Genomic DNA, 15,420 nt, shown 5'->3' with positions numbered 1-15,420 from the left:
TGATATCATCTTTTCTATAGACTTCCAAAGCAGGCTCAGGATCAGCCAGATTGTTAGGACAGTGGAGAGGTTATTCTAAAACTTAAAACACACACACGGAAAGCTGGAACCACTCAGACAAATATTGTAGATAGAGTTAATGGAATAGGTTGATGACATTTCATCGAAATTCTGGTGGAGAGTCTATGTACAGAAATAGAAAGAGAGAAGTCAAGGGATGGATGTGAGGAGTCAGGGATGGATTGTGTGGAAAATAAACGAGGAGTGGAAGCATGAAGGAAAATAGCAAAAATTCTCAATTAAGTCACGAGCAGAAATGGCACTTTATCGGTCATTAATGGACTAGAAAAATGAGCCAGGAAGGAAGCATATGTAAGACAAGAAGAACAAAATCACCACATATCTCTTACAATAATGGTCATAGTTAGAAACTGTACAGGTTACCATGGCAACAACCTTTATTTGGAGAAATTGAGCGAAATTCAAGAAAAAAATATTTGATACAGAAGTAAATTCAGTCAAGTTGAAGAGGGTGGTGTCAGATGAACATAGCTGAAGTGGTTTTGAACAGCAGTGACAGTGCCTATGGAGGAAGCCAGTTTGTGCACAGGAAGCTCCCACAAACAGCAACATAATAATACTTTCAGTTACATTGAATAAGGAGTAAGTATTGCTCTAGAATAAAGGCCACCATATCTTAAGAACTGTAACCACATTATTTGTATTGTACGTTTTCTCTGGTGTTAGAGATTGATCAATATTTTTTAGTGTGTTCTACCATGAAAATCAAAAATAATTACTTTAAACCTTTGCCATTTCTCTATTTCCATTTCTTGATTTTTCTGTTTCACTCTATATAGAGCCAGCATTAACTTTACTTTCTTTCTTCCTTTCAATCTTTCATTTCTTTTTTTTATTTTCTGTTTGTGCTTTTAGCTAAGACAGAGTCCTCTATTATTAATTTCCAGGCCAGTGGAAATAGGTTCTCTCAATCTATCATTACTCCTTGTTATCTTGGAAATCTCACCCAATCAGCTCAAAAAATTATAAATTCAGTCAAACATAACCCCATTTTATGCAGTCTCTCTTCAAAGTTTAACCCATGGTACACCCTGCACAATACAAATGCAGCTTTCCGCCCAGTAAGTGACCTCCAGAGTTGCTCATAATACTCCAGATGTGGTCTAACTGGGCCCAGGTATTTCTGTGGCATAATTTCTACCTATTTGTACTCCAGTCCACTAGACATAATGAGCATTCCAGTAGACTTATTATTTTCTGTACCTGTGCGTGACATTTTAATGATCTATGCATGTGAACCCTTCAGGTCTCCTTGGACCTCTCCAGCTCCTATTCAAAATGAAGACTTGAATTTTCCAGAAGAGGTTCACAGCATATGTATGATTCATGTTTTAAATTTCAAATATTTATGTCTCAAAGAAATTCAGCTAGCTATAATTCATCTTTGTAAATCTATGTGCTCTCTCAGGCTAACAGGATAAAGCAGATGAAAAGTGAAACATTCCACTCAAACTCAATTAGATAGTTGTATTTGAATGAAGTAATGAAGGAAAATAAGATATCAAAGGTTCATTGCTATGAAATATGAAGCAAATGCAATTTTATCATATCTGTGAAATATAAATGATATTAAAGATGAAATATGAAGGCAAAAATATATCCCTGGTTAACAGTGAAAACATTCATCATTGAGCAGGTTAAAATTTCCAATACCAAATCTTTCAGTAACATAACACTACATTGATAATTGGCCTTAACATTAATTTCCAGTTGTTTCTTGTCATTCTGGATGTTTTCTAGGCTGATTCACTTGCATCAGTTTCAGAGACAGTCTCACATGGAATGCCATTATTCCAAATGGAGATCTGATGAAAGTTCTCGGCCTGAAATGACTGCTTATTCCCCTCCATAGGTGCTGCCTGACCTGCTGAGCTCCTCCAGCATCTTATGTGTTGCTCTGGATGCCCAGCATCTGCAAAATCTCTTACGTCTATTCCCCTCTTGGAAAATTGCTTAACAAATTAGACAATGATGTCCTAGGAGTGACCATAGTCAACAAGTATCTCAGAGTTTAACAGCATGGAAACAGAGATATCATTCCAATTGATCCTTACAGACCAAGATACCCATCTAAACTAGTCCCATTTGCCATCATGCAGCCTGTATTGCTCTGAATCCTTTCTATCCATGTACCTTTTAAATGTTCTTGTGGTACCGACCTCAACCATTGCTCAGGCAGTTCATTCCATATACTAATGATAAAGGTTAGCTTTACGTTTCATATGTATATCAAAATATACCGTGAAATACAGTACATCGTTTGAGTCAAATCAAAACAGTGAAGATTGAATGAGCCATGCTTTTGACACCAACACAGAGCACCCACAACTGATAACCCTTGGGCGAAAACATTGCCCTTAGTTTTCTTTTAAATCAGTCACTTTAAACCTTCTAGTTTTTGATTCTCAAAGCTTGGATCTAAAGACTGTGCCTATTAACCCTATTTATACCCCTCAGGATCTTACACACTTCTATAAGATCACTATTCTCCTGCACTCCAGAGAATAAAGTCCTAACCTACACATTTTTCTCTCTTAAGTCCAGACAACGAGTACACCCTTTCCTATTTAATTACATCTTCCGGTTCCGGTTTAAGATGGAGCTACCCAAGATGTGTGACAGCTTACCGATGGTCCGTAAGCAGAGCAATTCGATTACAAACATTACTAATAATGCTTTTTTTTAAAGTAAATTGTGACAAACTATCACTGCAAACAATGAAGAGGCGAGTGAGGGCAAAGTAAACTCGAGGAATGTGTCCTGCTGGGTTCGTTGCAAAATTGATGCACCTGGAGTTGGAGGTGTGCTGGTTGGAGTGAACGGTTCTGAGAGGATAAGGCGTGTCAGAGGGGTTCCAATGTCCATCTAGCTGTCCCGAGTGTGAGGGTGGATTGCTCTGAGGGCCAAACCGATTTGAAGAGGTCAAGAACAGCTTCATCGGCAGCAAAATGGAGCATGGTACATGGAACTTAGAAAAATAGAGGGCCATGGATATCCTGAGGTAATTTTTAAAGTAAGTACATGTTCGGCACAGAATTATGAGCCGAAGGGCCTGTTTTGTGCTATAGGTTTTCTATGTTTCTCTGTTTCAAAATCCAGTTCCAAAGTGAATTGCTGGGTGATGTGTTCTAGGCCCAGCGTGATTCGTAGCAGGGAGGCCCAAGTCCTAATGCAAGGTACAATATGCTATTTGGACAGTCGAAACACCAGCCCAGATATTCTGGAAAGGCAGGGTGTCGATAGTCAGGCCAGAATGGATTGCTCTAAGCGCCAAGCCAAGTTGGAGAGGTCGAGAACAGCTTCTCCAACAGCGAAATCTAGGCTAGGCCCAGGTCCTAGTGCAAGGTTCGGACAATTTCAATGCTGGCCCAGGTGGTCTGGGAGCTCTTATCTCTCATAAAGCTGACTCTGTGAGACTACTCCTGGCTGCTGTACTTTGTGTCAGCAAATTTTGCTGCAATTTGCCCCACTAATATGATGTATTGAATACCAAGGCTTTGGGCCTACTCTGAGCTGCTCCAGCGATTTCAATCTAAGGACTCCGTTTGGTTCGGAATGCGTACTTGTTGCTCGCTTCTATTGTTTGCATGATTTGTTTTTGTGCTTTTTTTCCTTTCTTTTTCTCTGTGGGAACTGATGGTTGGTCCTGTTTTAACTGGGTTCTTTAGGGTCCCTTGCGTTGCAACTACCTGTGAAGCAAACAAATCTCAAGGTTGTAAAATGCATATGTTCTTTGATAACAAATGCACTTTGTCTTTGAACCTTCAATCTTTCTTATAGCAGGATGAACACAACAAACAAAATGCAACTTCAACAATCTCTTGTACAACTGCAAGCATAACATCACCGCTACCATACGCAATGTCCTGACTGATGAAGAGCAATGTGCTAAGAGCCTTTTTCCCCACCCTGTCTACCTGTGACATTACATTTATTGTACATCTAGGTCCCTCTGTACTACAACACTCCCCAGGGCCCTATGTTTCGCTATGAATCCATCATCAGTCTTCCCATGACAACCTTGTTCTCATCATGCAACCCTGGATTTAGAAGCCAAGTGAAGGAATCTCTGTAAGCCCTCCATTGATTGGGGTTGACCATCAATGCCGCACCCTAGCTGTCTGCAAAAGCCAGTACACAAACCAGGGCAGTATGATGTAGAGAGCAAACCGTTACCCATGCAGCAAGCTTCCCTCCTCCACGTAACTGATGAATCCAAAGGAACAGTGGACACTGATACAGTTTGGCACCAGCGGCATTGGAGGAGGTGCCAGTCAGCACTAAACTCAACGTAGAACTGCCGGGTCTCCAGCTCTGGATCTTACCTTGGGGTTTACTCCCGAAGCCTTCCCCATAGCCGCAAGGCAGCGGAGGTTCGAAATCAGAGGTTTCCTTCTTCTGGATGAGCTGCCAAGCACGGCTGCCCAAAGTGACTGGCTTTAAGGCGCCAGTAACCCACCTTTGCTCCTCCTGTCAATAGAAACGGTTCTGCCGGGCTTGGTAGCTAAGCCACATGTGAAGGCCAGGAGCTGGACTTGGTTGTCCGAGGCTATTTGAGACACACGCCATTAGGAGCATTTAATACTAGTGGGAGCTTATACCCACTATTTATCTCCACCTCCCCAATCTCTCAGCTACGACAACCTGAAGGCACCAAGTTCGGTATTTAACCATAAACACAAGAGATTTAGCAGATGATGGAGATCTTAAGCAACAAACACGAAATCCTGGAGGGACTCAGCAAGTCTCGGCTCAAAACATCAATTGTTTATTCCGCCCATAGATGATGCATGACTCATTGCATTCTTCCAGCATTTTCTGTGTGTCGCTGTAATTAAACAACATGGTTTGGGGTTTCCCTCCTATGACAGTAACTCCCACCCATCTGTCCTGCTCTTGATAATTCTAAAGACCAAACTTCAACCTCTAACCTACAAATCCCCTATGGTTCTAACTCTCCTGTCATGCAGGCCTCAACATTCTACTTGCCTTGATGTCCCACAAACCTAACCCTAAACCCTGCTCCATGGCCTCTTACCACATCATCACCTTCAGCCCCTGTCTATTTGCCTTAACTGACTGCCACCCTCATCACCCTCTCTATCTCAGTATTAACTTATTGAGTTGGAATCTTCTCCCTGCACCAGTCTTTTTATCAGACACAATTCCTCACTGGTACCACCCCAATACTCTGGACACCTAGCATGCTCAACAATCCAGCTAAAATCTTTAGCTTATGGCCAAGCAAATCCCAGCACCATCTCAGTTCCTGAGTGTGTTTGACAAAGATAAATGTCCAAGTTCAAGTTTATTATCATGGACATACATACCCAGGATGTAAACGCTGTGAACATTCGCTTTATGTACCAGCAGAACAGTACATTACAAACATGACAAACTTAAATTAACATAAACTTGAATTAACATAAATTATGCATAATGTACATGACAAAATAGAGTGCTACATTTCTGGAAATGTTAATCTGAATTGCTGTCCATCTATTCTTAATTAAGGTGCTATTGCATTTGAATAGAGACGCGCAGACTGTAGATGCTGGAATCTTTGTCTGCTTCCAACTGTCACACACCTGCCTCTGTCTCTTAACTCCACCTTCAGCACCTCCCTCTCACCGTCCTCCACAGGCCCCATCTTCCCATCATTCCTTTCTCATCTACCTACTGGGCCCTGTCTCACTACTCCCCTCCTTTGCTTTATACCAGCCATCTTCCCACTACCCTCCCAGTCCTGAAATGTTGTCAATTCCTTTCTCCAAACAGACACCGCTCAGCTGCTGTGCTCCCCCAGCAGTTTATTTTATTGTAGTTGTATGGTTATGTTGACTAGTCACTATTCTTCCCTTGAAAGGCAACAAGTCAATCTTTCTAGTGGATAGCTACTTGATATCTGAAAAATATTTGCCATTAAGCAACACTTCAAAATCATACAAAGAGAATTGCTTTGAGTTAAGGGAGTATATAAATTTGTCTCTTGTATGATTACAAAAGCAATGTAATGCATGCTTTTATGTTAGACAATAAAAATCGAAGCTCCAGATTCAGAACTGATTATCATACCCTAATTTGTAAATCCTAAGGCATAATTCATTCTCCTTGTTGTATAAACTTAAGGAGGCTCGATTTTGTATGAGAAATTAGATTACTGTTAAAGAAAAAAAATCACCATCAGATCTTAAACCCTAAATGATATTAAAGTAGTGGAAAACTTAAACAGCCAGAAGTTTCTCCTGAAGTTTATAATTGGCTGCATAGTAGTGTCATGGCTAGCACAACGCTTTAGAGTACCATCGACCTGGGTTCAATTCCCTCCACTGCCTCTATGATTGAGTGAATTTTCTTTAGATGTTCTGGCTTCCTCACACATTCCAAAGTCTACCAGTTGGTAGGTTAATTGGTTATTGTAAGTTGTCCTGTGATTAGGCTAGGATTAAACCAGACAGGCGGATCAAACAGCCAGAAAGGCCTATTCCACACAGTATCTCAATAAATAAGTAAATAATTGATAAACTAAGCCCTGCTCAGTCAAAAAGCAAAGACCAAAAAAATTGTTGAAGTGCAAGGGGATAGACAGATACTAAACCAAAAATGCCACCATGAATTCTTTATTCATATTCGAGAACTAACTTTGGATAAGCAAATCTTCAGTAAAAGATCATGTTTTGCAGAAATTAAGGATCTGGCATTGGCTGCTCTCTTTCCCTGATTATAGACATATAATTACACACTTCAGAGTTATTTTGAATAATTGCAGTTCTATTCCATTGGCACCCAATAGGGGAATAATTAGGAGAACCGGTCCCACACGCCAGTTGAAAGCGTTTCGCCCTGATTCGTGGGATGTCTGCATGCCTTCAGTGTCATTTCAATGCCTGAGAACTCTGTGAAGAATGACAATGAGGCAAATAAAGGAGATAATACATGACAATGGGGCAAACATTTCCAAATGAGATCCGGAATTTGCAATCCACCAGGAAGGTGTGAAAGTCATTATCAGATAACCCTGAATTCAGGAATTATGGATGTTAGGATGGTGAGGATAAGAGGGTATTTGGATTTTAAAGTTATGCTGAATCCTTTGCAGAGGCCTGCATGTGAAATTCTTTAAAGTGCACAGAGGACAATCCCAGGATGAAGCAGGATGAAGCCTTCTGCCTCTGCCAAGGAGATTTGATTGAATCATAGTTACCCTGACAGCTACTGTGCTCAAATGTTTTCAGGAGTGCAGAGAGCTTCAGCTTCTGTTGATGGGGATGTTCAGACCTTAGTCATCCAGAATCACCCTTTGGACTTTTGCACAAGAATTCTCCTGTGTAGCAAAGCAAGACTCCAGATAATGCTAACTCTGAGAACAAGATAGTGTACTCAGGTGTTAGCTGCCTTTGCCCCAGGTGACAGTACATTTCTTTATAGTGATGAGGAAGCCTTTATGAGCTAAGAATATAAGAACAGAAAAAAAATAAGAGCAGGAGGAGACCTCAAAGTCTGTTTTGCCATTCATTACATTCATAGCCAGAACAGTTTTCATATATTCTCCGATATCCCATATCCTTTGGTCCCCTTAATAATGATACTGCCATAATGTACTGCAGTGAATGCTCAGGATAGCTGAAGGTTCAGCAAAGCCATAGGTTGTTTGGTGGTGAATGGGTTAAAGATTCCTCACTGTCTTTCGGGCTGCTGTAATAGAGGCACAGAGAGAATGCTCTTCAACAGCCCTGACTCCTGTCTTGTAAATGGCTGAAGGTCTTTGCCAATTCATTTGTTGAATCCCTTGCTACAGATTGTGCAGCCTCTGATGTGCTCTTCAAGCCCTAGTATTTGAGCTCTTGGCCCAGGTCAGTTTCTGGACAATAGTGATCCCTGGGATGTTGTTGATGGGGAAGCAGACAACATCATGGGGAAATGTTTAAATTCTTCTTGCTGGAGATGTTCATTGGCAGCCGTGTCTGTGTGGTACAGTGGAAGCTTGCCACTTATCATTGCAACGTTGGCCAAGATCTGCTGCATATGGGCACAGGCTGCCTGCTGCCATCAAATGAATGAGGCAGAATGAATTTCCCTCTCTGTCAATGGAAACCCTCCATAAAGTCACAACAGCAGTGAAGCGATGTGGCATAAATCAATCCCCACAGTGTGGAATGATCCAGGGAGAAGTAGTTTTAGGCCACCAAGACCTCTCCTTTCACAGTGAAATGAACGATTGCTTTGAAAATTATAGCATCCAAATACAATGTTTAGCTGACACATAGAGCTGGTAGCATTGCTGCAGCAAATTGTTATGCTATAACAGGACTCTCCTTCTCCCTTTCTCCTTTGACCTTCTCTGTATGGGTAGGATTGCCTTTGACTTGTCCTGCCAATGAGACTTATACAAAAATACTGTTACTTAACAAATAAATAGCAAATCACATCTCACCCAAGTGGAAAAAGGCAAGGGGCATAATAGTGACCCCATAGAAACCCAGTGGGCGCAGTCAATAAAACATCTGCCAACCATTATTCTTCACTTCCTATCTCTTCCCTGTGGATCTCATCTGCTTTTACTTTGCTGGCCAGTGTGCTACTTGGGACCTTATAAAAGGCTTGTATGCAAAGAAATTGAATTACATAAAGCTGTTTTCCTTTCGAGCATCATGCAAACGATGTTTGCTTTCTTCTCCAGTGAAATATATTAGAATGACGTTACATGCAAACAAGGCTGTGTGCTTAGTACCCTGCTCTACTCACTTTATACTCATGATTGTGAGGTCATATTTAAGTTCGCCGACATTGTTGGCCGAGTCAAAGGTGGTGATGAATCAGCATGTAGGAAGGAAATGGAAAATATGGCTGAATGATGCCACAATGACAACCTCTCACTCAGCGTCAAGAAATCAAAGAGCTGATTATTGACTACAAGAGGAGGAAACCAGAGGTCCATGAGCCAGTCCTCATCAGGGGATCAGAGGTGGAGATGGTCAGCAACTTTAAATTCCTTGTTGTTATCATTTGAGAGTCTCTGTTCTTGGTCTAGCACGTAAGTGGAGGGATGGTGACGCCTCTACTTTCCTAGAAGTTTGCAAAGATTTGGCATGTCATCTAAAACTTTGATAAACTTCAACAGATGTGTGATGGACGGAATATAAACTGATTACATCATGACCTGGTATGAAAGCATCAATGTCCTTGAACGGAAAAAGCTGCATAGAATAGTGCATACAGCCTCATCCATCATCTTTTCAATGGGCCACAATCTGTGTGAGAGATCATTCATTGGTGATGCAGCATGAGGAGTAGAAACTGCTGGGGTGCTTTTCGGCTTTTATCTCAGTGGGCGGCATTTAGCATGTGCCGATAAAAAGAAAGGAGGTATAAAGTGGAGTGACCATTATTGGAGTGGGGCATTGTTAGAATGGACCAACTTCAGCTCAACAGGCTTAGGCAAGTACAGGTGGAGATTCGAAGTAAGCAAGTAAGGAAGGCTTCAGAAAGATTTTTTTCCTCTAACAGTACATAGCTACTGTGCTGAGAATGGATCCAGATGTAAAGGTATATTCCTTGAAATATGGGAGGTGTGGGAGACCTCCAGACTCTCTGTTTGATACACCTGTACAAAGTACACCAACCTGAAGCTCCTTAGAGACCATGTTAAGGAAGTGGAGCTGCAGCTCGGGAACTTTCAGCCCATATAACAGAATAAGGAGGTGATAGGTAGGAGCTACAGGGAGGTAGTCACCCATAAGTTGCAGGAAGCAGGTCCCTGGGTGACTCTCAGATGAGGGAAAGGAAATAGGCATCCAATGCAGAGCACCCCTCAAGAATAAGTATACCACTTTGAACACTGTTGAAGCTACAGTGACCAGATGGCACTGAGTCTGGCTCTGTGGCTCAGAAAGGAAGGGGGTAGAAGAAGTGCGGCAGTGATAAGGGATTCCATAATTAGACGAGCAGAAAGCAGATTTTGTGGACATATAAAAAGGGCAATGTTGCAATAATCATGGGAGATTTCAATATGCAGGTAGATTGGAAAAAAATGTTTGCTGCTGGATCCCAAAAGAGGGAATTTGTAGAATACTTATAAAATGTTTTTTTTTAGAGCAGTTTGTGGCTGAGCCCACTGGAGGAATGGCAATTCTGACTGGATGCTATGTAATGACCCAGATTTGATTAGGGAGCTTAAGGTTAGGGAAACCTTAGCAAACAGTGATCATAATATGATAGAATTCACCTTGCAATCTGAGGAGAAGCTAAAATATGATGTAACAATATTACAGGGGAGTAAAGGGAATTACAGTGGCAAGAGAGAGGAGCTGGTCAGAGTTGATTGGAAGGGGACACTAGCATAAATGACAGCAGAACGACAATGGCTGGCGTTTCCAGAGAAAATTCGGAAGGTGCAGGAAAGATACATCCCAAAGATGAAGTATTCTAAAGGGAAAGTGGGGCAACCGTGGCCAGCGAGGGAAGTCAAAGTGAGCATAAAAGCAAAGGAGAGGGCATACAATATAGCAAAAATTAGTGGGAAATTAGAGCACTGAGAAGTTTTAAAAAACCAACAGAAGGCAGCTAAAAAGCAATACAGAGAGAGAAAAGAAGAAATATGAAGGTAAGCTAGCCAATAATATAAAAGAGGATACCAAAAGTATTTTTCTCAGATACATGAGAAGTACAAAAGAAATGAGAGTGAATATTGGATCGCTGGAAAATGACACTTGAGAGATAGCATGGAAGGCAAAGAATTGGCAATGGAACTTAATAAATATTTTGTATCGGTCTTCACCGTGGAATGCATTAACAGAATGCCAGAAATGTAAGGGTGTCAAGGAGCAGAAATGAGTGTCATTACTATTACTAAGGAGAAGGTACTTGGGAAGCTGAAAAGTTTGAAGGTAGATAAGTCACCTGGACCAAGTAGACTACACCCCAAGGTTCTAAAAGAGGTGGCTGAAGAGAATGTCGAGGCATTAGTAATGACCTTTCAAGAATCACTAGATTCTAGAATGTTTCCTGTGGAGTGGAAAATTGCAAATATCGCTCCACTGTTTGAGAAATGAGGATCAGAAGAAAGGAAATTACAGGCCAGTCAGCCTGACTTCAGCGGTTGGAAAGAAGTTGGAGTCTATTATTAAGGATGAGATCTCAGGGTACTTGGAGGCACATGATAAAATAGGCCGTCAGCATGGTTTCCTGAAGGAGAAACCTTGTCTGACAAATGTCCTGGAATTCTTTGAGGAGGTAACAGGTACAATAGACAAAGAAAGGTCAATGGATGTTACTTTCTTGGATTTTCAGATGGCCTTTGACCAAATGAGACTGCTTAATAAAATAAGAGCCCATAGTACTATGTGAAAGGTATCAGAATGGATAGAAAATTGTTGACTGGTCAGAGGGAAAGAGAGGGAATAAAGGGGGCTTTTTCTGGTTTGCTGCCAGCAAATATTGGTGTGCTGCAGGATTCAGTGTTGGAGCCACTTCTTTTCACATTGTATATTAATGATTTGGATGAAGGAATTGATGACTTTGTGGCCCAGTTTGTGAATAATATGAAGATAGATGGAAAGCAGGCAGTGCTGAGGATGCAGGATGACTACAGAAGGACTCAGACCGATTGGGGTATTGGCAAAGAATTGGCAGATGGAATATAATGCAAGGAAGTGCATGGCCATGCACTTTGGCAAAAGGAATAAAGATACGGACCATTTTCTAAATGGGAAGAAAATTCAAACTTTCAGAGGTGCAAAGGGTCTTGAGAGTCCTTGTGTGTAGTTTTTCATTGATTCTATTGTTCTTTTGTATTTATCATGAATGCCCACAAGCAAATGAATCTCAAGATAGTATATTGTGAATCCCTGTGCATACACACTGATAATAAATTTACTTTGAATTTTTAACTTTTAACTTTGAACCACTTCAAAGTTTTGCATCACTCCAGAAACTCAACTGGATACTTCTGACATGCGGCTCTTGCTGAACCACTAAACTAATCAGAGCTATGTTTTGCAATGGTTGGATGCGGTGATTATTATACTAATCATTTAGCATGAACTTGGCATGTTGCCTGTGTCAAGTCAAACAGGAGCGGGCTCAAGTATGTTTTTCCAGGGAAGGGACCCAATATAAAACCCAGGACACTTCAAAGCATCCCAGGGTAGAAATTAATCTTTATTTGTATCAACTAAATATACAGTTTAGTGGTTTACAAGTGCTGAACACTGCTTTGCAACAAACTAATTTCCAGGGGTGGACACCAACATGCATAAGATGTGAAATCATGCATTGCGTTCATCTGGCTGAGGAAAGATTTCTACTCCCTTCATTTCCTGTTTTCTATACAGAACACTCTATGTTAAAATAGTGAAGGTCCAATCGTATATGGAATTCAAGACAGATAACACTAAATTAAAGGGTTTAGTGCAGAAATTAGATACATGACTATTACATTATCAGGTTAAATGCACTCATTTCTAAAGACTTCAAAACAGGGCAAAATACTGCAGAAAATACAATTTATCATGATGGCTGTGAATTGTTCTCTGTTCAAAAATGAATTTGCTTATGAAATATATCAATTATTTTTAAGGTTAATGAGGGGGACCTTATGATTGCCAAAGTCCTGAAGTGGAAAAACAAAAACAATGCAACTTGCTGGCCCAAGCATCCGGCTACTCCCCACAGACAGAACAAAAGCTGCGTTTGCCAAAACAAACACCACCTCACGGAATCCTGGGAACTGGCAAGAACTTCAACTTTTCCTAATGACATCCACAGCTGGACCATTGAGATAATGGAGTCATTAAATGCTCTGCATTGCCAATAAAGCACTTCTGAATGACTCATTCCAGCAAAGGAAAAGGCTAACTGCCAGGGAAGTAAGAGAGGATGGCCTGATCTCAAACAATAGGATGAAAGATTAATGAGGGGACAAGTGAAGTTATTTACCCACATGAAGGTATACAAATGGAAATTAAAAATCTGAAATCTTAGGCTCTCTTAATGTAATATCGCTTCAGTGATTGCATTTCCATGGCAACATGTACTGTTTGCACATCGACATTATAAATACGGTCATTTCCTGGACAGAAAGCTTTTTCAAGAATTTCTGATGTAAATTTAAATTGAAGATTAAATTGATGCTTATGTTTCTGTTAAGAGTTGATCATCACCCTTAGCTCCTTTCCTCCTCCTTCCCACAGCAGCTCACTGAGAGACAAGATTTTCTTCAAAACCTGTCCCTGGGTCAACAGAAGCAGGGAAAGATTTGTGGATCTTGTTAAGATTATCCTTTAAAACTCCACTGAATAATCGGGGGAAGATTGCCAAGGGAAGTGAAAGGGGAGGAGAAGAGGAGGGAAGCAATCTTCATTTTGAGCAAAGGGAGTATGCTGGTTCTTTGATCTGTGGCCCATGAACTTAATGATATGTTGCACTCAACTTTATTTTATTCTGTTTGAGTTTCTACTGTGACTGCATCCCATTTATCGATCTCATTCATCAGTTACTGTAAGTGATTATTAATAGCCTTTAGTCACCCGCTGAAGATGGTATACATTCAATACTCAGATTAAAATATCAGCTAAAGCTATAAATGTCAAAGGTCGCTCATGGTAAAACAAAGATTCCTTGCAAGTACGGTTTTGGGTGATTATAAAGAAATTCTAGACATTAATGGCAATTGTGAACTCTGCCAGCAGTAAATGAAATCAAAATACACAGATCTACTAGATTTCATGTTGTTGGCCAGTAACACTTACAAGTGCCAATAGTTTTTACATCAGCCTGGTTCCATATGGAAAGTAGTGCTTTTGGTGTTAATGCTTCTTTTGATGGTTTTAATGATATGCTATATTTTTGACTTGGGTTTACGACATATGCAGTAAATGCCTACTGTTGTTACACTAAAAAATAACTGAACTAATTAAGGGGAGAGGCCCATCAACTAAGGAAAGTATGCTGAGTTCTGACACTTCAAAGACCTTATAATACCCACATAATAAGTTGCTTTTACTCTCTTTATTTTTGCTTGCACTGAAGTCTGGCCAATATATTTTGATAGATTAAAAAGCAATGCTAATGATTTTTATGAACAACTCTGGCTTGTGAATCCTTTGCAATGGCCCCATTTTCTTTGCTAGCTCATTTGAAAGGAATATTGTGTCTGTTTTTGCTGCTGCAACAATATTGTGCAAATAAATTCAGTCTTTCAGGTGGCAAATAGATATTTCCACACAAATATATCAATGACAGCAGGGCCAAGGAGCAACAACATACGTTGGAGAATATTCTTTAAACTGATTGCAGTTCAGCAGGCACATATGTACAATATTTTATATTCCAATCTACATGTGACATCAACAGCAGTGGGGGGGAAAGCTGGAATGAAGTAGGAGAGAGGTCATCCAGTATTGGAGGTAGGTACATAATTTACCTTATCCAAAATGTATATATAATACTTTCCAAAGTAGTCTCCATCACAACTTCTTTTCCTCTTTTTGCACTGCACTACTTATTTAATACTATATGTACCGTATATACTTCTTACTGTGGTCTACAGTTTTAATTGTTGTGTATTGCAATGTACTGCTGCTGCTTAACAAAAATTTCATGACATATGCCAGTGATATTAAACCTGATTCTGATTTTTTGAATTAAAAATCTTAAGAACATAAGGATACATTTATGTATTTATTGATATACAGTGCACAGTTGACTCTTCTGACCCTTCAAACCACACCGCTCAGCAATCCCTCAATTTAATCCTAACCTAATCGTGGGACAATTTACAATGACCAATTAACATGTCTTTGGAATGTGGGAGGAAACCAGAGCACCTGGAAGAAACCCATGCATTCCTGGGGAGAATGTATAAACTCCTCTCAGGCAGGGGTGGGAATTGAACCCATGTCACTGGCAGTGTAAAGCATTGTGCTAACCACTATGCCACCATGCCGCCCCAAGGAACGGGGGAAATGACTGTCACTCTCATCCAATCAATTGTTTTCGATGAAAGAAAATTCCCCAGATGTTGTGTCCTATTGTCGCTTTAAATATCAGTTTGCTGGAACTGAAACTCCTCCATCCAGTGAAAAACTTACAAGCAGTGTGGAGTCGCTCAGTTTCATATCCTTCTCAAAGTAAGTGTTCATAATCAGGCACCTTAAACTTTGCCCAGGAACCCATAATGAGCCTTACTAATGTGTTCCACAAATCACATTGAACTGGAATTATTAACAGAGTAGCCCATTGTTTACACTCTTCGACTAGTAGGAAAAGAAGTGTCTTTTCTGCTGGGATTTGTGATTAGATCATTTTAAAGCAGAACCACTACCTGTGCAAAGGAAATTC

Source organism: Hemitrygon akajei, chromosome 23 (genome assembly GCF_048418815.1).
Source record: "Hemitrygon akajei chromosome 23, sHemAka1.3, whole genome shotgun sequence".
Taxonomy (NCBI): domain Eukaryota; kingdom Metazoa; phylum Chordata; class Chondrichthyes; order Myliobatiformes; family Dasyatidae; genus Hemitrygon; species Hemitrygon akajei.
Note: the sequence above shows the minus strand (reverse complement) of the source record.